Source organism: Camellia sinensis, chromosome 7 (assembly GCF_055761805.1).
Source record: "Camellia sinensis isolate YWXY chromosome 7, ASM5576180v1, whole genome shotgun sequence".
NCBI classification, from domain to species: domain Eukaryota; kingdom Viridiplantae; phylum Streptophyta; class Magnoliopsida; order Ericales; family Theaceae; genus Camellia; species Camellia sinensis.
The window spans coordinates 178,664,093-178,673,249 of NC_138967.1; the positions used below are offsets into that span (position 1 = coordinate 178,664,093).

The 9,157-nt window shown below is 31.1% G+C and overlaps 1 pseudogene across 1 annotated transcript; it reads right to left on the bottom strand.

The window, feature by feature from the left end:
• Window positions 1-4,811: 4,811 nt before the first annotated feature.
• LOC145794859 (pectin acetylesterase 8-like) lies at window positions 4,812-7,880 on the bottom strand (annotated as a pseudogene). Its single transcript, XR_014334817.1, has 10 exons — window positions 7,862-7,880; window positions 7,218-7,347; window positions 7,051-7,133; window positions 6,120-6,249; window positions 5,938-6,017; window positions 5,754-5,831; window positions 5,533-5,657; window positions 5,363-5,423; window positions 5,199-5,252; window positions 4,812-5,111 (listed from the first exon to the last, which is right to left on the bottom strand). The product of XR_014334817.1 is annotated as a pectin acetylesterase 8-like (transcript).
• Window positions 7,881-9,157: the final 1,277 nt, after the last annotated feature.

Here is a 9,157-nt window from a genome sequence, read left to right on the forward strand (position 1 = left end):
TTACCGGGAATTAAGATTTTAAAGTGATGAATCTATAATTATAGGGTCTAATAATTAATAATATGGTTTTAAAGGTGATTATTAATCTACCGGGATCGATTAGGGTTTACTTGAATTAATCCGCGATGCTTTCTGATTCTAGGGTTTAAAACGTAATTAAATAAAAATTCAAGGGCTTTACTGAAATAAACTAAAGGTTAGGGATTTAATGGTAATTACAAAAATTAGGGTCTCTACAGGCACGGGACAGGACATGAAGGACCCAATATTGGGAGACATACCTTCTACACATATGCTATTGGACTTCTTCGTGTTCAAGAAAGTGCGGCTGATAGGCGTATTATGTCTACTGTTGTATCAATGCTTAGCAATGAACTTGTGCTTCTACCTTTTCCAAAACAATCTGCATTTTCAACTACTAGTGTTCCTGATTGGACATTGTGCATGTCACGTCCCAAGCTCCGTGACAACGCCGCACACTCATTTAAGTGAACATGCAAGGCTAAGAGTCCAACACATAACTAACAATGTAAAATACTCCAATTAAATCCTTAATTATCATAATACTAAAATCCATAAAAAATTGATTATTCTTATCATATGAAATTATCCACCAAGTCCATACTTGTAAAATCCATTAACAAAACAAATAATCCAAGTGCTTAAATCATAGTCTTACTCTCGGCACTCCCACATGTAAAAAAAAAAAAAAAAATCCCGCGCAGCTCTACTCTTCAGAATCTGAAAAAAAAATGAAATAAGGGTAAGCTAGACAGCCTAGTAAATAACCAACCATCACTGCCAGCTGGATCAAGTATATCAAAAAGAAGTAAATAAATAGTCGATAACCAATAAATATAATTTTTGATACAAATCAATAAATGACACGATTGTTTGTAAGATGGTTTCATAGCTGAAAATAAACAGTGTAGCAATACATTTTAATTAAAAGTCAATGGGGTAACTTGATGAAATTTTGTTATCCAAAATTGATAGATCGATATTCAGATGGTTCAATGATCGATTCACAAAACCCAAGTCTTAATGACTACGGTCACTTAGCTCGTGACAAGGCCTAGAACCACACATAGGCTAGTGGTAAAGCCCCAAAAGAAACTAGTTTCTGTGCCAATAAATAACCCCCATTGGCTAGGGTCCAAATCATAGTCAGACTAGGGTGATGTTCAAAATTCACACAATACACAAATTTTAAATAAAACATTCGATATTTTCAGAATAAACGTTTAGTATAATTTTCCGAATAGTTTCACTGAATATTCAAATAATTTTCATAATAATATTCGATGTTGTTTTATACTTGACCCATATTTTATTTTAAGAGAACGGGAAAGTTACGAATAAATATTTATGATTTTAAACGATTCGATAGGATTAAAAATAAACCAACAGTGATAGAGGGTTACTTACCTCAAACGCTTAAAATAATATTCCAATACTAACTCTAAACACCCAACTCCACCACTTCAATCACACAAACCTAATAAAATATTATACCACATAAACAATTATTATTGATCACCATGATGCATCTATCATTCTTTTCTTTATAATATAATAATCTAATAATATAGTCTACAAGTAAAAATCCAAAACCCCAAACCCCAAAATACAGCTTCCTCAATCTTCAAGACTTCATCTATTCTATTGTTATTTATTTTTTTATTTTTTTTCATATATAAACCCATAGTTGTTAGAAGTCAAAACCAATAGGATTGCTTATCACATATCGGACCCAAACATGCACACCCAAACCACATACCAGATACTTGTAGAAATGAATAGTTAGGAGTACCATAAAAAAAATCTTACCTCCAAGAAATGATTAGATCAAAATCACCAATCTATGAATCTTCTTTCTTTTCTTTTCTTATTCCTCTTTTTCTCTTTTTTTTTTTTTTTTTTTTTTTTTACTACTCCTAAATCTGCCGCAGCAGCCACACCCTCCAAAACCTCTATTTGTTTGTACTTATATGTTTCCAAGACCTAAAACCCAAGTGGGCTTATAACCCAATCTCCCAAAATTACAAACTTAACCATCTAAGCAATAAAAATTATGAAGCCACCTCATAACTCATAACTAATTCCTTGATAGTATTAAATGACCCATATAAATTAATTTAACTATTACTTTATTCAAAAAAAATAATTCTACACATAAAAATTTGGATTTTACAATGCAAAATCCTAGAAATATGTTCAGTCTTCCATGTCGATTTGTTGATTTGGTGTATTAATACAATGCAAAAAATTGTCAACAATTTCAAGATCGATTCCAAAAGATCAGGAAAACACGTAAGTTTGAGTAAGTTCTTGTTTGGTTGTGTTTTTGTCTTTTTGTTTTCAATTTTTATTTTTTAGAAAAACAAGACTTTGTTTGGTTTGATTATTTAAAAACTGTTTTTAGACTATTTTCTTTTGTCTTTAGTAATTTTTTCTTATTACTTATATATTGTAGTTATTGTTATTATTATTATTATTAATTTTACTTTTTAGTTAATTTATATGTTTTTTAAAAAAAAATTTAAAAAAAAAGGAGACTGAAATATGAAAAAAGTTTGTTGAAGACCAAAGAAAAACTCCTCTAAAACACACATACAAATTTTTGTTTGAATTTTCTTTTATTTGTACCATTTTTTTTCTCTCCATATTTTAGTCAATTTCCAATGCATACCCTCAATTATTTTCCGATGTGTTGGAAGTTAAATTTATGCCTTAATCACATTGTGTCATAATTCCAAGATAACTCTTGATGTGATTACTGTGATAACTTTAACCATATTGCATCATCACAAAAATTACATCGTATCATAGCAAAAAGTGTGCGTGCATAATTATGGATGGAGAAAACTGAATTTGTTTGCACATTTTTTAAATGTGGATCTCATGTCTAAAATGTGTAATTATTCCATTCAAAATTGACGAAAAAAATTAGTATTTTAATCATTATATTCAATGTAAATATATAGATAATGTCTAAAATGTCATTTTCATTTAGTTTAATGAGTAAAATACTATTTTTTTTATTTTTTTTAATTAACAAAATAGACAAATAATTTAGATTGAAAACAAATCAAAAAATTAGGACTTAAATTGGCAAAATTAAAAAAATAAGATTTATTTTGTTACAAGACTCATATTTTGAGATTTATTTATTTATTTATTGTAATTTCTTTTAAAATTATCTACGATAGACTTGACATCAAAAGCTCAAAAAATGTGATTAATATAATTTTAAAAAAAAATTATCTTACTAATTATTATGAAAATATTTTAAACATGTCCCTGAAGAATCCTTATTGAGGCCGACAAGAACAATTGAAGACTTTTTAGGTTCTAACATTAAAGAGAGAATTCTTATAAAATTTTGTTAACACAATCATTTAGTCTCAGGAAGTAACAAACATATAGACTTTTTTGAGCTTTCTGTATTATAGCATCAAAACCAAGCCCACCCATTATGACTTGGCCATCCACTCTCTTTTTTTTATTCTTTTAAGATTTTTTTTTTTTCCAATTATTTCTACATACAAAAAAAAGAAAAGAAAAAAAGTACTAGGTATTTTTGAAGGATTATGTGATATTATTTATGTGATATTTCTAATAAATAAGAAATTGTAACATATATTAATATTATATTTGAATCATAAATTTAGATAGGAATTTAAAAAATATGAATGAAATATAAGTTATTTTTTTCTCTATTTTATTTTCTTTCAAAATTCATATCTAAATCTGTGATCCAAAGTGAATTATTCTTTGTCTCTCAACTAACCAACAAAAACAAGTTAGCATATTGTAAAATATTAGATTTTTCCTTTTTGATTTTTCTTTTTATTTAAATTTATGGTCTAAACTGAAGTACAATATTTATTATGTATTCAATTATAGTCCCTTTCAACAAAGGCAAGTTGAAGGGTGATGCTATGGTACATTTAGATGTACCATACATTTAGTTATGAATTTATATGATTTTATATCATAACCTATACCATATTATTCATAACTACCACCATATTAACTCATAACTTAGTTATATTCAATTATTTACTTATACCATATTACTTCATAACCAGGTCATAACTAAGTTATTAAATAATTTTTCTCTTAAATTAGGCAACCGGTGTACCCGGTTACCAAACAGAGCAAAGTCAGAGTAGTCCAACACCCGAAGCCAGTTGGCCTCCCTCTCTGGCTCGTGCTCTTGCTCTTGCTCTTCTCTTCTCCTCCCTCCTCTCTTCCACCATAGCTGGAGCTTCAGCCATTGCCGAAGACCACCAGCCCCGTCGGCGTCGGGACCACCATTCTCTCAGTGTAACCTCTCACTCTCTTGACGACAAGAACTAGAGTTTCTTCCATTCAAATCGAATATTTCCGAGAGATATTTTCTGTGGCTCAGGTTTGTTTCTAACTCTAAACTTCATTTACATTAGGGCTTTTGATTTGAAAACCCTAACCCTTATTGAATATCTGATATTAAGTTTGGTTCTCAATGAAAATTAAAATCTATATCCAATAGCTGTGCCACTTTGATTTCAGAACTGAAGAATGAATATCTGATATTAATTTTTATTTTATCAGCTTTTTCCTCTGAAAAAGTTCAAAATTTGTAATCCAACTATTGGCTCTTTTTCTATTTCTCTTTGATTGTATCTACAATCAGCAATGTCATCCCAAATCATCCTCTGTTATACCTTTCATAGCATAAACAAATAGTTAAAATAATGATAATGAACCCGTCAGTCTAACTGGACATAAGAAATTTCACATTAACAAACAGTATCTGTCGGATATGCATGACATGTGCCGAAACATCCAACTCATATTTTCAAATTTTGTTTCCCAAACAAATTCTCTGTTCTTATGAGAAATAACATAGGAATAGATTCATCAAACAGAACAACCAAAAACAGATTAAGCTGGGAAAAAAATTCAAATATTCTTAGTTTCACACTTCTATGATATAGCAATCGCGTAAATTTGAGTATTTTGTTGATTTGTAGGGATGAGCTAACCTGCCATGAATCGTAGGCTGCGTTTACTAGAAAAAGTGGTGTTTGAATTTACTGAGCCATATTTTGGAGGAAAAAACACTGCAACATAGTTGAGATGTATTGGTACCATTGACAAGAAATTAGGGAATAAGGAACAATACGATTGAGATAACAAACAACTCTTACCAAACCAGGTCCCATTTTTGAAGTGCACTATATGAGTAAATTTTTTGCTGATCCCTGAGTAGCGGAGTCAAATGAAAGTTAGAATCTGAACTCACATCAGCAAAATGAAAACCACAAAAATTGTAACGGAAACATCATGTGAGAGAGAGATTGAGAGAGGATACATGTGTGGTGACTACGTCGTTATAGAAGGCGTCAATGTGTTGTGTTCCGGAAACATCCTTCCTGTTTACAGTACCATGGTGTTTTTAGTTACAGAATAAAATGAAAAATTTTCAATTCTTGCATAATTCAGAAATATGATTGTGATTGTAAGTCGTATAGAAGAGCTTACGTATTGATAAAATAGGCAGCGTCCAAAAGGCATTTTACTTTAGTACCGATGGGTAGGAGAGCTCGAAAGTTATCACAATGCAATATGAATGCTAAACCACCAGCTGAACCGCCTGAGATGATAGCCTGTTTGAACAGAGTTTTAGGAGTAATTAAGAACAATGATAATGATGATGAAGAGGGAGAAAGAGAGTATGCAACATAGATATGAACCACACATACATTTGTAGCATTCTTCATTTCTTTTGCTAATAGATCCTCAATAACAGCGGCAAAAATCCTGAAGTGAAGATTAGTAGCCTGATGAAAGTAAAAATGCAATCATAAATCCAACAAAATACAAATTTACAAGCGATGTAGGTACTAATCTCCTAATTTTGTTGTAATTGCTACCAATATAACTCACGGGATTGACTGCTTCGACAGCGCCTGTAAATGATGACTCATCGCAGTACATAACCTTGATCCTATTCCAATTATAGAAGTCTGTGTGTTGAAATAGAGTTAATTTTCTTAATTAGGAAAGAAGCTCGAAAACCTGCGAAAGTTCAAAGGGAAAGAAATGAAATCCAGATCAATTGGGCATACCTGGATTAAACTTTTGCAGGTTGCTCAGAAGCCCAGAGAAAGCAAGCTGATTTGCCATTTGCTTAGATGAACCTAGACAAGTGTTCTTACGAGCAAGGCAAGTTGTAACATTGTTACACCATCCTCCTCCCTGAAAATACACAGTAGACAATGTTCATTTTTTATTTATTTATTTATTTTCGGGTAGGATGTTCTCTATAGAATCCATTAAAGATCTTGCAATGAAACTCTCAAAGCAATCAGTAAAACCAAAAGACTAATACATCAAATGGGTTTTATAGAAAAGCGTCAAATCCCTAACTTAGTCACTCACAATGAACTGCCAAGGGTAGTTATCTTAGCAATCAGGTGGGGTGGGGGCAGGGAGTGAGAGCACATAGAAGTTTCTAAGATTATGAGCATGTATATATTTTATATATTAAATATCCTCAAAAATTACTTTCTTCTGTTCAATTGTAATATGTGTTTAAATATGAATTATTATTGAAGTTTGATGTCAACAAATTGTTTTCATGAAGTATAAATAATATAATATAAACACAAAGTATTAGAATAAGTTTGAGTTATTTTTCTTTTGTTTATTTAACATTTGCATGTTTCACATCTTGTATCTCCGTTGAGAGAGATTTTCTTCTCGATGGGAGTTAGTTTCTTACTTGGGAGGACAAAATTATGTTTCCAAGTAAGAAACGTCACTCAAGTAAGAGTTTCATACTACTAAACATCAAAGCACTCAATTACATCATTGCAATTATCCAATTAGCATTTCAAAAAAAATCAAAATCAGTTCTCAATTCAATTTCCAATAAAATTGCAGAAAATTGGGTATCTTATATGATTTCATAATTCTTATTTTTCTTTTCAATCATCTTCTTAACAACAAACAAATCATTTTTGTATTGTAAAACAAAATGGTAAATGAAGGACCAACCTCAAAATGAACCAACCAATTGTTAATTCCTGCTCCAAACCCCTTATCAAGATGGTAAGCCGGGGGAGACCCATCCAAACAAACTGCACAATATCAGAATCCCAAACACATTATAGTCAAGATTGTAAAAAAAATTTAAATTGGCTTATTATGAAGAAGATTTTAACCTGCTCCTTTTGCAACAGCATTCTGAACATAAGTTATGCCAACATAGAAGCCTTCTGTTTTGAGCAATATCAGTACACAAACTAGCATTTGCAACCATTGTCCTAATCTCCCATTGGCCATTATGCACCTCTATTAAACATACCATACCATTGAAATTCTAAGAATTATATGTAAATAACAGAGAAACCCAAAAAAAATAATAATAATAATTAATTTAATTAAATTACAAGGAATATATTGGGAAATTTGATAGAGAATAAATTGTTTTACTGATAGAGAATAAAACCCAGATGAGTATTTCAATATAAACAAGCTTTGAAAACCCAAACCCAGTATTGATAAAACAATAGTCTTCTACAGAAATAAGAAGTGGGCTTGAATTGAATTGATACACTAGTGTCAGTATATATATATATATATGAATTGTGTGGTGTGTTTGGTTTGGTTTTATTCTTTTTATTAACCAAAAGAGAAGAGAAGAGCCAACCGACAAGAATTGGCTCCAAACCCAGTAAAAAAACAGAGGCACCAAAAAGTGAAACCCAAAAAAAAGCTGCTGCGATGCGAGAAAGAGAATTTGCAGCACAGAGAATCTTATCGGTTTACGTGCTCCTCTTTCTAGACTCTGCAATTAATGAATTACAGGTGGATAATAGTGATTACTGTTTTTTCAGGGGTTAAACTTTCAATTTCACTAGACGTTGCAATTTTTTATCAATAACAATCATTAAATGGAGGTTTCTCATCACATCACGGGTGATGCTATGGTACATTTAGATGTACCATACATTTAGTTATGAACTTATATGATTTTATATCATAACCAATACCATATTAGTCATAACTACTATCATATGATCAAGCCCAGCCATGTTTGGAAACCCCCTATGAGAGATTGTTCTAAGACGTAAGAAATCCCTAGTCAACCCATCATTGCCACCTCCACCACCGCCGCCTTCATTACTTCCCCTCATTGCCATCCCTTTGGCATTACATGGTCTAATTTATTTTTTTTATCACCCAAGTAGAGAGAGAGAGAGAGAGAGAGATAGCTTAATCCTCCAAGGTGACCATAAGGAACGAAAGAGCAACAAAAAGCAGAACAAAAGATAATGACCTTCGATAAACCCCTCCCACTTCCAACTTAGTTACTCCCACTCTTCCTAGCAGGATTAGCAACCATCCTTGGCTTCTTTTTCTTTTTCTTTCTTTCTTTTTTTTTCTTTTTTTTTTTTTTTTGCTTCAATAGAAGGTAAGTAATAATGATAAACACAAGCAAATTAATAAAGAAAATATAAAAAAATAAAAAATCATCTGGATTGAAATAGAGTGATGATAGGATTACCTCCAACATTCATGTCAAATAACACATCTGACCGCATATCGAACTAGCAAATACACACATCTTGATTTTCCATTAAATAATTAAAAAAATATCAAAATTACTTGATTCGAGAAAAACCTATTTTCATTCAAAACCCTCAAACTTCAAAGACACTAAATTATTAATTTACTTCTTATTTTTCTTTTTCTTTTCTTCCCCCCCCCCTTCTTTGTTGTTTATTGCTTTTTCTACAAGAGCATGAAGATACATGAAACAGAAAAATGCCTTTAAAAAATTATTGTTCTTCTGTTTTTGGGGTCTTTGATTTATTGATTCATTCCAAACTAGAGTTTATATGGGTTTATGTGTGGTATGTATGGTCATGCTGCTACACCCCTTTTGAGATGTGTACCATATGCAAATTATAACATTTGGCCTAATTTCCAAAGGATTTACACTCTAACATGTATCCTAATTAATATGCTATATACTTATTAGAGTTCAATAAACCCTCATGTGTAATTGTAATTATTTTAAATTTTTTCATCACTAATGATGCCCTTTCATATATGCTATTTTCCCACCACCTCATTAACTCTTTTACAAATAACAACT